Source organism: Apodemus sylvaticus, chromosome X, assembly GCF_947179515.1.
Source record: "Apodemus sylvaticus chromosome X, mApoSyl1.1, whole genome shotgun sequence".
Lineage (NCBI taxonomy): Eukaryota > Metazoa > Chordata > Mammalia > Rodentia > Muridae > Apodemus > Apodemus sylvaticus.
Window position 1 is genome coordinate 54,938,079 of NC_067495.1, and position 17,173 is coordinate 54,955,251.

Consider the following 17,173-nt stretch of genomic DNA (forward strand, 5'->3'; position numbering starts at 1 on the left):
AGTGGGATTTCTGAGTTCGAGGCCAGCCTGGTCTACAGAGTGAGTTCCAGGACAGCCAGGGCTACACAGAGAAACCCTGTCTTGAAAAAGAAAAGAAATGTAACTAAAAGATGAAAAGAACCCATGAAATCATTAGGCCTAAGTAGGCCCAAAATATATTTCAGGGGCAAGTAATCTCCCGAAGCTTCTGCTTCCCTTCCATACAAGTGGGGAACCAAATGGCATGCAGTATAAGTGGCAGCCTGTGAAAAAGGATGAGACATGAATACTGAGGCCCATAGAAGGTAAAAAGACCTTGGAATGCAAAGACAAAAGTGACTCTAGGCTGCGCACAGTAGCTGTTTTAGTAAGGGTTGCTATTGCTCTGATGAAACATCATGACAAGGAGCAACTTGGGGAGAAGAGGATTTACTGACTTCCACTCCCATATCATTGTTCATCAACGAAAGAAGTCAGGGCAGGAATGTAGAGGTAAAAATCGATGCACAAACAACAGAGGACTGTTGCATACCACTTTGCTTCGTTTGCTTTCTTATAGAACTGAGGACAATCAGCCCAGGGTGGTACCACCCACTGTGGACTGGGCCCTCCCACATCAATCACTAATTAAGAAAATTAGTGGGCTGGAGAGATGGTTCAGCGGTTAAGAGCACTGGCTGCTCTTCTAGAAGTCCTGAGTTCAATTCCCAGCAACCATATGGTGGCTCACAGCCATCTGTAATGGGACCTGATGCCCTCTTCTGGCTTGCAGGTGTACATGCAGACAGAATACTCAGAATATACATAAAATAAATAATAAATCTAAAATTAAAAAAAATCTACAGGCTTGCTTATAACTCAGTCTTTAAAAAAAAGTGTTTTCTCAATTGAGGTTCCCTCCTTTCACTGACTATAGCTTGTGTCAAGTTGACATAAAACTAGCCAGCACTTTTGTGACTCCCAGCAGTTGGGAGGCTGAGGCAGGAGGCAGTGGGAGAGCTGTTTTACACACACACACACACACACACACACACACACACAAAATTTTTAAAAGTCAGTCAAAGCTGGGCAGTAGTGGTGCACGCCTGTAATCCCAGCACTTGGGAGGCAGAGGCAGGCGAATTTCTGAGTTCAAGGCCAGCCTGGTCTACAGAGTGAGTTCCAGGACAGCCAGGGCTACACAGAGAAACCCTGTCTCGAAAAAAACAACAAAAAAAAAATCTTGATTTTAGGGCTAGAGAGATGGCTCAGTGGTTAAGAGCACCGACTGCTCTTCCAGAGGTCAGGACCTCTAGAACCACATGGTGGCTCATAACCATCTGTAATGAGATCTGGTGCCCTCTTATGGTGTGTGTCTTAAGACAACTGCAGTGTACTTGTATAAATAAATCTTTAAAAAAAAAATCTTAGCTGGGCAGTGGTGGCACATGCATTTAATCCCAGCACTTGGGAGGCAGATGCAGGTGGATTTCTGAGTTTGAGGCAAGCCTTGTCTACAGAGTGAGTTCCAGGACAGCCAGGGCTACACAGAGAAACCCTGTCTGGGGTGGGGGCGGGGAAGAAGCAGGCAGATCTTTGTGTGTTGAAGGCCAGCCTGGTCTTAGAGCTGCATAGGAAGAGCCTGGAAAGAGTGGGGGCCTAACTTCCACCCCACCAATGTCCACTTTCTTTAGACAGTGAACTTGTCCCTGGGTGGAGATAGGACATTTATGACTGACATTTGCCTTTCCCCAAGACCTAGGCTCTCAGGGCTCAGCAGATTGCGCGAGGTTTGTGACAATATGGGCTTACCAAAACCAGCTCTTAAAGTGTCAGGTCAAAAGGCTTCATGCTGTGACTAGAGATGCCAATGAAATGGTACAGGGTGGGAAGCCCAGAGAGCCGGGCTTACGTTGACCCTCATGGGAGAGTTTTTCCCATACCCTTAGGTCAGCAAAAGTATTTTTGAAGGACTGCCTCATTCCCTTGGAGAGAGAAACCTCAGACAACTGCTACAATCCATGTGCCAGTTTCTCAGTGTGCCAGCGGGAAGAACAGAAGACACTCCCTGTTGCTGCAACAGCTCTCATGCAGCATCATCCACTTGGAAGAGAGCCACAGGTGAGGAGGGCCAGAGCACCAACTGGGAACTCGGTCTCCACTCCACCCCCAATGTGTGATGGGACCATATCCATTTGAACACTGATTTTGCCACTTTGGCTGCACATTTAACCATCTGGGAAGCTTTAGAAATAGTATTAGTGCCTGTGCCTGTGCTCTAGCTTGATATGACTCCTGCTTGAACAGACTTTTTAAATGACCCCAGGGAATCTGATGTGCACCTAGATCTGAGAGCCTCCTTTGAATATGCTTGAACCAGGGAGTGGCACTATTTGGAGGTGTGGCCTTGTTGGAGTAGGTGTGTCACTGTGGGCATGGGCTTTAATACCCTAGTAGTAGCCGCCTGGAAGTCAGTATTCTGCTAGCAGCCTTCAGATGGAGATGGAGATCTCTCAGCTCTTCCTGCACCATGCCTGCCTGGATGCTGCCATGTTCCTGCCTTGATGATAATGGACTGAACTGCTGAACCTGCAAGCCAGCCCCAATTAAATGTCGTCCTTCTAAGAGTTGCCTTGGTCATGGTGTCTGTTCACAGCAGTAAAAGCCTAAGACAGAGTCTCTACTGTGGATTACAGACCTGGAACCCTAGTTTGTAGTCAGAATTATTCATTCCTTTTAGATCTCATTCCGATTTCCACAGCTCCCCAATTGTTTCCTCCAAAAGCAAGATACAATACTAAAAGCTCAGACAGGGAGCTGGAGAGATGGCTCAGCGGTTAAGAGCACCGACTGCTCTTCCAGAGGTCTTGAGTTCAATTCCCAGCAACCACATGGTGGCTCACAACCATCTGTAATGGGATCCGATGCCCTCTTCTGGAGTATCTGAAGACTTATATATAATAATAAATAAATCTTTAAAAAAATAAATAAATAAGCTCAGACAATATTCTGGAACAGAGCCTAGAGTGAAGCACCAATCCGAAGCACAAACTGGAGTAAAGCCTGGTAGCGCGTGCTCATAAATCCCAGCATCTAGGAGGCCTGGAAGGAGACTGATGTGTTGGAGGCCAACCTGGATTACTTAACGAGACCGGATCTCGAAAAGCAACGCTATGAACCGAACTGATGAGGAATCCTGAAGTGGCTTCGATAACCACACAATGAAACCCAGATCCATGTGTACTGCTTGGTTTTGTTGTTGTCGTTGTTGTTGCTTTGTTGTTGTTGTTTTTGGCACCATGACACAAAGTGAAGTCATCTGGGAAGAAGGAGATTCAATTGGGAAAATGCTTGTGGGTAAGTCTGAGAGTCATTTTCTTCTGTCCACATGTCTGTCTGGGTGCCACTTGAATGCCCGGGGCCCTCAGAGTCCACAAGAGGTCTTTCAGATGGTTGTGAGCCATCAGGACAGTGCTGGGAATTGAACCCGAGTTCTCTACACTCGCCTCTTAAATGCTGAGCCAACTTTCCAGCTCCTCATGAGGGTCATTTTCTTGATTTTGTGTTTGATGTGGAAGGCCCAGCTCACATCCCACCCCTGGGTAGGAGGTCCTAGGTTGTATTAGAAATCAGGCTGAAGCCGGGCGGTGGTGGCGCATGCCTTTAATCCCAGCACTTGGGAGGCAGAGGCAGGCAGATTTCTGAGTTCAAGGCCAGCCTGGTCTACCGAGTGAGTTCCAGGACCGCCAGGGCTACACAGAGAAACCCTGTCTCGAAAAAAAACAAATACAAACAAACAAAAAGCAGGCTGAGCAAGCCGCCAGTCGGTCGGCAGCGCCCCTCCACCGCCCTGTATCAGCTCCTCCAGGTTCCTGCCCTGTTTTGAGTTCCTATCCTGACTTCCTTTGATGGTAAAGAGTGGTGTGGAAATGTAAGCTGAATAAACTCTTTCCCTTACATGCTGCCTTTGGTCACGGTGTTTATTACAGAAATAGGAAGCAACTAAGACACGCCCCGCCTTCCAAGAGCTCAGTTGGAAGACAGCACCCTCTAATTTGCTCCAGTTAAACAGGATAAGTTAGGAAGTTTTTTTGAAACCCCAGACAAACGTGAAATGAAACCTACAACGCTGTTTCCAAGCACTAAGCAGTTCTCTAGGCCCCAAGTTGCTTCAAGTTGAGAAAGGTCACTCAAGCAGGACACGATGGCCTGCTCTTGTAAACCCAGCACTCCGGGAGGCAGAAACAGAAGAGTGTTAACTGTAGGCCAACCTAGAGTACATGCTGAGACCATTGTGTCAAGACAAAACAAATGACGCAAACAAACACAAACAGAAAAAGGCCTGGGGAAGAAAGCCAAAAAGCCTGAGTTTGAGCCCCATGACCCAGGTGGAGGGAGAGAGCCAACTACTAAAAGTTGTCCTCTGACCGCTACAAAGAAAACGTGGATGCAAGCACACATACACACAGAGAGAGAGAGAGAGAGAGAGAGAGAGAGAGAGAGAGAGAGAGAGAGAGAGACTAGTAATGATAAATAAAATAACTTTTAAAAACAAAAAAGGCCATCTGACCAGAGCCTGCAAACTGGTAAATTTGGTGAGCAGATCTCCGCAGGCAGCACTACAGGGCGGGAAGTGTGGGGTGTCCACTCGGCTACTTCCTGGCTCTAAAGCTTAGGGCCAGAACTCTTGGTGAATTCAGTCAGACTCAGCAAGAACTCCAGGATACAAAAATAAATAAACAAATCTTTAAGCTCACCCCAGAGAACAAGATGAGGACTCAACTGGAGATGAAGTAGTTTCTGGGCCCCACTGTGGAATACTGGAGTTGTATTTAGAGAGACTTTCAAAAGCTTCCCTGGAAAAGTGTAAGTGAAGGAAATCTCAGATGAATGGTCATGTTCTTCCCCTCAGGGCATTGAGTTTCTAAAGGAAAAACATTCTTCCTGTTACAACTCCTGGGTTTCCTTTATTGTAGAGAATGCACAGGCAAATGGACCAAAAAAGAGAGTTAAAAAAAAAAAATCTCTACAGATTCCAATAGGAAGGAAGGGGCCGGAGGCAGGGGTGGGGTTGCTGCACACAGGAGATTTCTGGGGGGCCTTCAAGAGGGTTTGAAAGTAATGTGCGAGAAATTTTTCAGAGATAGATTATCAGTGGCGTGACACTTCAGAGAGGTAGCTGTTGAGGGACGGGACCCTGGACATTAGGTGGGAATTTAAAATGTAGTTCTTCTTTGGTTCTTCTAGAGCGATTAAAACAAAGCTAAAAAGACCTGTTAAGAATTTTAGCCGCTGACCTAGATTTCTTTGGATGGATGCCTTGCAATAAATGAAACACGAGGATCTGGAGAAAGATTAGAGAAGCTATCTCATCCACAAAGCAGGAACGCACTGTGGGGGACAAACCTATTAAGACAGAAATTCAAGTTTTGATTATTACAAGTTCTAGCTGGGGAAGGGTTTTTCGGAGTCACTTTCTTGGAACATCACGCAAACAGGAAACAAAGGGGATTAAGACATGAGAGAAAAGTTGAGGGAGCAAGAGTAGGGCGGGGCCAGCCCCGCCCTAACGCTACTTCCGCAAGACCTAGAGAAATCACAGATGGGAGAAAATAATTTTGAAGGGACATGAACAAACATATAGCAATTTTCCTATTTTGAAGTCACTCAAGGGGAACTAGACAGATGCCATGGTTTGGTAACTCCCACCTGCTTTTAATGCCCTCTTCTGGCCACCTTGGGCACCTGTACACATGTGTACACACACACACACACACACACACAAAATCTTTAAAAGTCAGTCAAAGCCAGGTGGTGGTGGTACACGCCTGTAATCCCAGCACTTGGGAGGCAGAGGCAGGCGGATTTCTGAGGTCAAGGCCAGCCTAGTCTACAGAGTGAGTTCCAAAACAGCCAGGGCTACACAGAGAAACCCTGTCTCGAAAAAAAACAAAACAAAACAAAAAAGCCATAAAAGTCAGTCAACACACAGAAACACACAGAATAAATCTTTAAAGGTTTAATTTAAGGAAGATATAAATTTTAAAATACAGAACCAGTGAGATGGCTCATTGGGAAAAATGCTTGCTGTGCAAGCCTGGCGACATTAGTTCTAGTCCCAGAACCCACATAAAAACAGCTGAAGAGAACTAAGTCCAAAAAAACTGTTCTCTAAGCCATACATGGAGGCAAGGCATGTGCCTCCCCCCCCCCCACATATCTCACCCATATGCACAATAGTACATTTTTTTTTGAGACAGGGTTTCTCTGTGTAGCCCTGGCTGTCCTGGAACTCACGCAGTAGACCAGGCTGGCCTTGAACTCAGATCTCCACCTGCCTCTGCCTCCCAAGTGCTAGGATTAAAGGCGTGCGCCACCACTGCCCAGCCAACAGTACACTTTAAAACTTAAAAATATAAATACTTGAACCTACCACCGTTGAACATCAGAATGCCAAAAATAAAGAAAAATTAAGTATTTAAAGAAGAAAAACACATTTGTTTCAAAAAGAAGAAGAGGATTATCCCTAGATTTCTCATCAGTATTTTCAAATGCTGTAGGACAACCGAGATAGCGTGGCATCAAGTATTAAGGGTGAGAACAGGGCAGACATTTTCAGACATGAAAGGGATTAAAATTTACCTCCCCAAACCCTTTTCAGGAATTTAAAGGATGTGCTCCAGCATGTGACAGGACATGTAACCTAGAAAGAGAAAGGTGTAGCCTTAAAGAAACAGTCCGTGCGACCAGGAACCAGGAAGTTGAGGAGAGCAGCTGCAGAGAGGAACTTGGAAAGATCTCAAGAGGGTTGGAACTGGGGGGCGGGGGGCTTTGTGAGTAAAATCCACCCAAACAAATACTGAATCCCAATAAGGACTAAAAAGCAAAACAAATAAAAGTTGCCATGGCCAGGGATGAACATTCTCCCCATATAAATTTAGAACTCGCACCATACGACTGTGGAAAGTAGGACCAGGCACAAAAATGCAACAAGAAAAAAAATAAAAACAAAAAAACTGAAACGTTGCTTTTCCTATGTGCTGCAAGAGTGGCCTGAATTCTTGCACAGCGGCTCTCCCACTGAGCCCAACCAGAACAAGCAAACAGCCCAGGGACTGTTTGGAAATGTCTCCTGGAGAATGGAGCAGGCTATCAGTCCAAAGAAGCCTTGAGAGCCAAGATGGGACCTGAATCCGCTGCTGCCTCTCTCTCCACTTCGTGGATGTTAAAATGCAGCTGAGAAGCTGGAAGCTTAGCACACAGTGGTGACTCACACACAGGAACTGTGCAGCGCTTCCAATGGTCTCAAAGGGACTGGGAGGTGCTGCGGTCTGAACGTTCCCTCCAAAACTCATGTTGAATTGAATTGCTTTCATAACCATATTAAGGAGTGGGGCCTTTGAGAGCTGGTTGCATCACGAGAGCTCTGCTCTCAGACTATCCGGAGAAATCATGATAGCTCAGGAGTAGAGAGCTTAGTTCTTGTGGGTCTATCCTGCAGGATTTGGTCTCTCACTCACTTCTACTTCCTTCTCCCCTGTTACCCTGCCCCTCTCCCCTCCTCCTTTTCTCTCTGTCTCCAACTCTGTTTCATGTGGTATTCTCCACATTATAATAGCAAGTGTGCCCCCTCGATCTTGTACTTCCCAGCACAGGCCACATAGACGTCTGCTATTCTGTTGTAGCAGTGAAAAACGGACCAAAACAGAAAAATAGTGCCAAGAACCGGGCTTCTTATTGTAGGAAATATTTTCTTTTTTTCTTTTCAGAAATCAAAAACTTGGCTAGGTTTGGTGGCTACATGCCTTTAATCCCAGCACTGGGGAAACAGAAGCAGGTGGGTCTCTGTGAGTTTGGAGCTGATCTGGTCTACATAACAAGTTCCAGGCCAGCCAGGGGAACAATCAGACCCTTTCTCAAAATGTTTTTTTTGGGGGGGGGGGCGTTGCTTAGTGAGACCCTGTCTCAAAAAAACTGTGAAAAAACAGAACAAGATCAGCAAGAACGCAGAAATGCTTGTCAGCCAACATTGTTTTAGTGAAAATGATTCAGGACAAAAAGGGGGGTGAAAATAACCTATTTTAACACTTTTAAGATTTATTTTGATGTACTGTGTGTATTGGTGTTTTGCCTGAATGCACATCTGTGCACCATGTGTATGCTGGGCCTGCAGAGGCCAGAAGCTGTCTGATTCCCTGCAACTGCAGCTCCATGTGGATATTGACTATTAACTTCAGGTCCTCTGGAAGAAAAGCAGCGAGCACTCCTAACCACTGGGCCATCTCTCCAGCCCCCTTAACTTTCGATATTTCCAGTTATTGGGAGGAGTGGATAATGTGCACATCAAAGCGGGTCCTGGAGGCAAGAGGCTTTGGATGCCCTGGAGCTTACGTTACAGACATAGGTGCTGGAAACTGCATCTTGGTCCTCCCTCTGGAAGAGCAGGAAGTGCTCTTGAGCACTGAGCAGTTCTCCATAATTCACATCCATATTGAAATTCAAAAGGTGGTGGCACACACCTGTAATCCCAGCACTCTGGGAGGCAAAGGCAGGTGGATTTCTGAGTTTGAGGCCAGCCTGGTCTACAGAGTGAGTTCCAGGACAGCCAGGGCTATTCAGAGAAACCCTGTCTCGAAAAAAAAAATTCAAAAGGCTTCTAAAGGCACAATTAAAATTGATAAGATACAGGCTGGAGAAATGACTCCCACTGACTGCTCTTCTGAAGGTCCTGAGTTCAAATCCCAGCAACCACATGGTGGCTCACAACCATCTGTAATGGGATCCGACGCCCTCTCTGCTGTGTCTGAAGGCAGCTACAGTGTACATACATATAATAATAAATGAATCCTTAAAAAATTGGTAAGATACTATGGTAAAAATAAGTAGGTACATGGAAATATATATAAATCAGGGCTAGTGGCCAGGCGGTGGTGGCGCACGCCAGTAATCCCAGCACTTGGGAGGCAGAGGCAGGCGGATTTCTGAGTTCGAGGCCAGCCTGGTCTACAGAGTGAGTTCCAGGACAGCCAGGGCTACACAGAGAAACCCTGTTTCAGAAAAAAAAAAATCAGGGCTGGTGAATACTTGCAGCCAAACCTGACAAACTGAGCTTGATTCCAGGACCCACATGATGTGGGGGGGGGGGGGAGGCTGACTCCCATAAACTCTTCTCTGACCTCCACACGCATGCTGTGGCACATGTACACACACCAAATAAATGTAAAAGGAAATATATATGAGATGTAGCTTTTCTTTATACGCTAGCGGTAGATAGCTCTAAAAATTATCATGAACTTGTGAGGAGGATATGATCTACACAATTAAGCAGTAAAATTTTATGAAAACAAAACCAAACTAAGCTAAATGGAGAAGCAGATGTGAGGACAATATGGTGAACATGCTAGGCTCCATTTTAATAATAAAACTTCCCAATGGCCTTTTAAGGGAACAAGTTAAAATATTTTAATGTTCCTTTAGAAGAATGTCAAAAAAATTATGAAAGAAAAAAGAGAACTGAAGGTGGTTGTCTTCTAGATGTGAAAATCCACCATAAAGTACAGAGAGTAAAATACTATGGCATAAACATAGAAAAATCAATCAGAAAAACAGGCTCTGAAAAAGAATGCAAGGTTGGACATGCACTCACAGGGGTTGTTTCAACTCATGGGTAAAGGATGGCTTACTTCTTGAACAGCACTGTAATGGTCAGCTCTTTGCCAAGAAAAAAAAGAGGCAAGACCTCCCTATGGAAAAAACAAGGCAGATAAATGGGGCTGGACAGAAGGCTTCGTGGGTAATCAATTGTACTGTCTTTGCAATAGACCATAGTTCCCTTCCTAGCACCCATTTTGGGTGACTCGGAGCCAGCTGTAACTGCAGCCCCAGGGCATCCCATATGCTCCTCTGGCTTCCGTGAGCACCTGCATTCATGCATACACAGCCACACACAGACAATTTACATAGCACTTTTTAAAAAATCACAACTTTAAATAAAGTTAAAATAATAAAAATATTAAAAGCTGGGTATGTGACACCCTAGAAAGGAGGGTCATGGGGTCCAAGGTTATTTTTGGCTAGAATTTCAGGCCAGCCTGGAGTACATTTGGGGCAAGTGGAACCATATTTCCAGACAAAAGAACTGGAAAGTTGACAGATTACAGAACCCCAGCAGTTCTCAAAATTGAGAACGGTAGGTGTTTGATTCTCCTCCTGACCAGATGCCTGTCCTGGAGCACATGACCATGACACCTCACTAAAGGGACCATGACAACCGGTCACATAGCAGAGAAACCTAGAGTTCTTCACGTGAATGAGGTATTTAGATGGGTTTAGCCAATAAGCTTCCCTTCCCAGACATTCCTTCCTGCAGAAGGTATTTAACCTTTGGTCCATCCTGAGGATGTACCCTATGCATCCTTTTCCACCGTGAATAAACAGTTTGGATAAGCAAGGACTGTCTCCTTCCTCTTTCCTCAAGGACCTCCTTGGGGAGACGCCTTAATCATACTGATCCTCTGCTAAGTCTCCTGAAGAAGGTCTCTCAGTACTCGTGGCACCCACTCTGAGCTAAGCCTGTTTCCCCACAGCCCCGGGCTCATCTCTGGCCCTCAGCGCCCCACCCCCAATCTCAACTCATCCAAGGTTCCCAGCAGCATCTGGGTGCCCAGGGGTCCGAGAGCCTCCGTCCCAGCCCCTGCCATTTCTCACCCAGAGAAACAAGGGCTGGGGCCCCTATCCTAGGCTGCATTTCATCTTCCCTGAGCAGGTGTCAGCATCCCACAAGCCAGTCACCCCAACAGGGATGTAGCCTGTTGCCTCTGTTCTGACACTTTAGTGGTTCTTTGGAAACAGAGAACCACAAGACTCGGTCTTAAAAACAAACAAACAGCCGGGCGGTGGTGGCGCACGCCTGTAATCCCAGCACTCTGGGAGGCAGAGGCAGGCGGATTTCTGAGTTCGAGGCCAGCCTGGTCTACAGAATGAGTTCCAGGACAGCCAGAACTATACAGAGAAAAAAACCAAATCCAAAAAGCCAAAAACAAACAAACAAACAAACAAACAAACAAAAAACTAGAAACAGAATAAAATCGGGAAAATCTAGGGATATATTTGTAGAACTTTGAAAGCACAAAAGAACCTTTTTAGGCAGGACAAAACCCCAAAGAAATCATAAAGGAAAACCAAAAACATTGCTGAACACACAAATTGTGTGTGTGTGTGTGTGTGTGTGTATCTTGTTTCTATTTGATAGATATGAGTTCAAAGCTGGCCTGGTTTACAATGTGAATATAATATGCTTCTATATAATAGAAACTAGATAACTAGACAATAAAATGTGCAACAAGAGAAGGCCAGTGAGATGGCTCAGTATGTGATGACTTGCTGGGGAGTCTGATGACCTTGAGTTTGATGCCTGAAACCTACTTGACAGAAGAGAACCAACTTCCAAAAGTTGTCCTCAAACCACCACTCACACACACATACTTCTGTGCACATGTACACACACACACACACACAAATAAGGAAATGTAATAAAAAAGAATCCAGACATGGTCTCACTACTATAGCCCTGGTTATTCTGGAATTCACATTGTAAACCAGGCCAGCTTTGAACTCATAGTAATCTCACTTGCCTCTGCTTCCCAAGTGTTGAGATTAAAGGCATAAGGAGGCACCATGTCCAGTTTCCTAAAAAGAAACTGAATGTACAACAAATGCATTAGAAAATCAACAGGCCATACAAAGGACACCCACGATTCCAAATAGAAAATAAGACTCAGGATTTAAAGAGGCAGTTTATCAGAGAGACAATGCAAAGGATAATCAGATATGAAAAAGTATTAAATTCTACTCAGTCGCATCAAAGGGCAGTTTGCTTCTTAATGACTGGCTATAGTACTCTGTAAGATTAAAGGGAACAGATACTGCCATATACTGCCACGGCAGGGTGAATTGCTCTAAGCCTGGAAACTTCATCTAACAGATTTCTCCAGCACCATCTCGCCATTGCTCTATCCTATGTGAACAGAAACAATCAAAACAACATACATCTCTGCATTCATATTTACCTTATAGAAGAAAAGAATTTGGCAGTATCTAGTAACATTTTTAAACAGCGCACAAGCCTGTTCCCCCATCTTGGGGCAAATGCTCAAGTATGCGCAGATCGTATGCACAAGGGGAGCTTCTCATTTCTTGTTTGTTCTCACTCATGCACATGTATGGGAAGGCCAGAGGAGGCTATCAGTATCTTTATCACTCACCACCTTATTTTGTTCAAGACAGGGTGTGGCCAGTGAGCTACCAGGATCCGCCTATTTTTGCTTCCCCAATGCGGCAATTACGGGCATATGCGTCCATGTCCAGACTTTACTTGAGTGTCAGGAATCGGAACTCGGGTACTCTTGCTTTCACAGCAAATGCTGTTACCTACCGAGACATCTCCACAATTCACTTTAGCATTCAAGGGAGACAGACTGAAAACAAATGTCTATCAAAGGGGAGCTGCTTGATTAAATTGTGGAAGAGTCAGTTAAGGAAAATGAAGCTAAGCCTGACCCATTGCTCCAGAAGAGTGGACCCAATATATTAAGTAATATAATGCATAATTTCTAACCATTTTGACCAAAAAAAAAAAACCTTGAAATAACTGGGTGCAGTGGTACATACCTGTGTTAGTTCAAGGTCTACAAAGCAAGACTGTCTAAAAAAAAATCTATGAATAAGCCTTGAAATCACTGTTTTTATGTACGCATCTGCAGACAACAGGTCAACACACGAACTCAGCAGATGTGAATGCAAGTTAAAGAAAGCCCTGTGACAGAGAAAAGCCATGGGTTGATGGGGGAGGGGTTCCCAAGGTCCCACAGCTGGTTAAGGAGCTCCTGGCAATCCATGCTTATTGGGAGAGGGTAAGGTCTCCTGAGAGACTGCCAGGCTTTAGCGGACTGTCCTACACTTATGAACATACTGGCGGCATTAGGTGGACTCCGTGGGTTTACAAAAAAAAAAAAAACAGCCAAGCACAGTGGCACACACTTTTAATCCCTGCACTCAGGAGACAAAGGCAGCTGTGTCTCTGAATTCCAGACTGGTCTTCATTTTTAGTTTTTCGAGACAGGGTTTCTCTGTGTAGCCCTGGCTGTCCTGGAACTCACTCTGTAGACCAGGCTGGCCTCAAACTCTGAAATCTGCCTGCCTCTGCCTCCCAGAGTGCTGGCATTACAGGCGTGCGCCACCATAGCCCGACTCAGACCGGCCTTCATAGCAAGTCCAGCCGAGGCTATATAGCAAGAAGACTTTGCCTCAAAAATCCCTAATAATAAGAATAAGAAGTCCTGGGCGGTGGTGGCGCACGCCTGCAATCCCAGCACTCTGGGAGGCAGAGGCAGGTGAATTTCTGAGTTCGAGGCCAGCCTTGTCTACAGAGTGAGTTCCAGGACAGCCAGGACTACACAGAGAAACCCTGTCTCGAAAAAAATCAAATCCAAAAAACCATAAAAAAAAAAAAAAAAAAAAAAGAGTAATTAGTAATAGTAGTAACAACAACACAAGAAATTGTGGGAGTACTTGGGGCAAGAGAGTAGGGAAGGAAACTGTCAAGCAATTTAAAAACTCTTGAAATACCACAAGCTTTTTTGGTTATCCAGATTCTATGTGCATAAAGGCAACATCTACAGGCTGTTCACTCTGATTCTGTCAAGGAAATCAGTTTGTAGGGGGCACAGGGGTAAGATCATGAAGCTATTTTTAATACTTGTTCTGTATTGTGTAATATTTGTTCCAATAACATTTAAACATTTTTTGAAAAGCTCCCATGCAACTCAGGCTGGCCTCAAACTCGCCATGTAGCCAAGAATGACCTTGCACTCCTGTTCCTCCTGCCTGTATCTCCGTGGATTAGATGAGACTGGATCAGAGCTCTCTCTGGGGGCTGGGGGTAGACATAGCAGCGCAGCCTCTGATGTTTCTGCTGCCCTGTGTATGTAACGTCACGGTGTGTGTAGGGGTTTCTCCTGTCTCCACTCTGATTCTGCCCTAAGACTTGGGGTTACAGGCACATGTCACTGTGTCCAGATTTTCAAAATGTGGGTTCAGAGGGTCAAACTCAGGCTGCCAGGCTTGTAAGGCTTGTGCTTTTATCTGCTGAGCCATCTGCCCGGAGCAAGAGACACTTTGTAAAGGACAATTGTGTTTTAGGTAATGGAGCTGAGGGAACAAAGTTGGGTTTGTTTTGTTCTGTTGTTGCATTGCTTTGTTATTTTCTGTATTTTCTCCAAAACGAGTGCGTCTTATAAGTGTCTAAAGGCAATCCGTGGGTTTAGAAAGGCACTTAATGTTTGACATTAAAAAAAAAAAAAAAACACTGTCAGGAAAGGTCACACTTACCCCAGCATTTGGGGGGCTGAATCGAGAATGAGGGATTTTGTTTGTTTTTCTTTTTTTTTGTTGCTCATATAATTGTAAGTTTATTCAGTCAATTTGGAAAGGAGAAATTTTCAGAAAATACTCACAGACTTTCCTAGAGTTTGTGGTAGAATTTATCTGTTCACCAAAGGAGACACATACCTATGTCCAGAAACACTTGAAAGCTGTAGGCTGGCATTTATAGTGTAAGTACTTATGAATACAAAATGTTTAAACCAAATGCAACCAAACTGATTACAGATTCATTTACATTTCTATTTATTCATAGAAATTATTTTTACAGCACTGAAGTTTTGGTAATAAAAGATTATAATATGTAATATGTGTCCAGACCACAAAGTAGCATAGTTGTTTTAAATATACAAAGTGATGTAAGAAATTGTAATTACAACTCAATTACAATTCTTTTTTTTCATTACTTTATTATATAGTTTTATTTTCTATATTCTTTGTTTACATTCCAAATGATTTCCCCTTTCCCGGATCCCCCCTCCCCATATGTCCCATAAGTCCTCTTCTCTCCCTCCATTCTCCAATCACCTCCCTCCTTTTTCTCTGTCCTTATATTCCCTTCCAATGCTAGATCAATTCTTTCCAGGATCAGGACCCTCTCCATACTTCTTCATGGGAGTCATTTGTTATGCGATTTGTGCCTTGGGGATTCAGGGCTTCTGGGCTAATTAATATCCACTTATCAGAGATTGCATTCCATGTGTATTCTTTTGTGATTGGGTTACTTCACTTAGGATGGAGGAATGGATACTGAAAATGTGGTATATTTACACAATGAAATACTACTCAGCAATTAAAAACAATGAATTCACGAAATTTTTAGGCAAATGGTTAGATCTGGAAAATATCATCCTAAGTGTTTGTTTGTTTTTCAAGACAGGGTTTCTCTGTATAGCTCTGTCTGCCCTGAACTTGCTCTATAGACGGGGTTGGCCTCGAACTCAGAGATCCACCTGTCTCCTTCGAGTGCTGGAACTAAAGGCACGTGCCATCACTATCCAGTTTAGGATCGAGTTTGAGGCTAGCCTGAACTACAGTAGTTTGAAGGTGAGTGTGGGTTAACATAGCAAGACCTCAAGGATGTAGTTCAGTGATGGAGCTCTCAGTGAGCATGGGCAAGACCCTCAGCTCAAGACAGACAAGATGCTGTCTTCCCAGCATTTGGAAGATCAAAACAGAAAAGTAAGGAGTCAGTCACCATGCTCAGCCTCATACCGTTAGACAAACAGTGGTGGTGGTGGTGGTGGTGGTGGTGGTGGTGGTGGTGGTGATGGTGGTGGTGGTGATGCTGGTGGTGGTGGTGATGGTGGTGGTGGTGATGCTGGTGGTGGTGGTGATGGCGGTGGTGATGCTGGTGGTGGTGGTGGTGATGGTGGTGGTGATGCTGGTGGTGGTGGTGGTGATGCTGGTGGTGGTGGTGATGATGGTGATGGTGGTGGTGATGATGGTGATGGTGGTCCATAAATTTAAGGCCTTAAATTCAACCCCCAGCTCAGAAAAGAAAGCAGAGAGGGCAAGGGGGAGGAAGAGGGGAAAGGGGAGAAAATGAGGGTGTGAGAACGGGGGAGGGGAAGAGGGAAGGAAAGGAAGGGGAAGGGACAAAGGAAAAGAAAACAAAAGGGGAAGGGAAAAGGGGAAAAGGGAAAACTAGGAAAGAGGAAGGGAAGAAGCTACTGAACATAAACTAGAGCCAATGCTGTCCTTACAAGTTTGATAAGAGATCTATGTCATGGTCTAAAAGTAGAAGGTGGCTGGGCACACAGGTCTAGAGGATTTGCCTAGCACATATGGAAATGGAGCTCTGGGTTTGATCTGAGCACTGTATAAAACTGGGAGTGGTGGTCTGAAGTAGAAATTTAAGGGTTCTTTGGAAAGTTGTTTGGATGGTTTTTGCTGGGGCAAACACGTGAAGGAACATTTAGTTTAAAGTGGACACAGGAGTCAAAGACTGAGGCAGACTCGTGAAGGAAGGTTTCACTGAAGCAGACACAGGAGAGAGGATGGTCTGCTAAAATAAACATGTGAAAGGACATGTGATGAAAGATTGTTAACACGCATGTATTGGTCCACCTTATATTATGTAATTGGATTGCATCTGTCGGGACGACAGAGAAAAAAAAATCGCACCAAAAAACTTTGTGAATTTCATGAATATGTCATCACTCACCAGGGCCCCGCCCCACCTCCCAGGACAGCTCCTGGGACCGCTCCTGGGACCCCTCTCTCAGAGCTTTTTTTTTTTTTTTTTTTCAAGACAGGGTTTCTCTGTATAGCCCGGGCTGTCCTGGAACTCACTCTGTAGACCAGGCTGGCCTTGAACTCAGAAATCCACCTGCCTCTGCCTCCCAGAGTGCTGGGATTAAAGGCGTGAGCCACCACCACCCAGAGCCTTCTAAATGTGGCCAGTCACATCTGCTGCAGGAACAGAGGTGGCTGAGGGCAGGGCCAGCTCTCCACATCTAGCAAGCATGCCCCAAAGACCTGCCGCTCCGCCCATGGAGCAAGAAACTAGAAAACATGCTCGCTTGGTGTACTGCAGTTTGTTGTCGCTTTTGAGGACTCGGGCTGATTTGGATGCACGTGCTGGGGCCAGGCCCGTGGAGGACGCATGATGTTGGGAGGGTGAACATAAGATTTCAGAGTGACAGAGACAGTTTGGCTTGTTGGCACAGCTAGCTGTGTAACTCCTATGGGTCTCGTGCCTTTGTTGATCTTCGCTTGCCTGAGAGAGGAACAGCTGAGAAATTTTCTTGGGGTTGTTAGTCTCTCTGGTTGA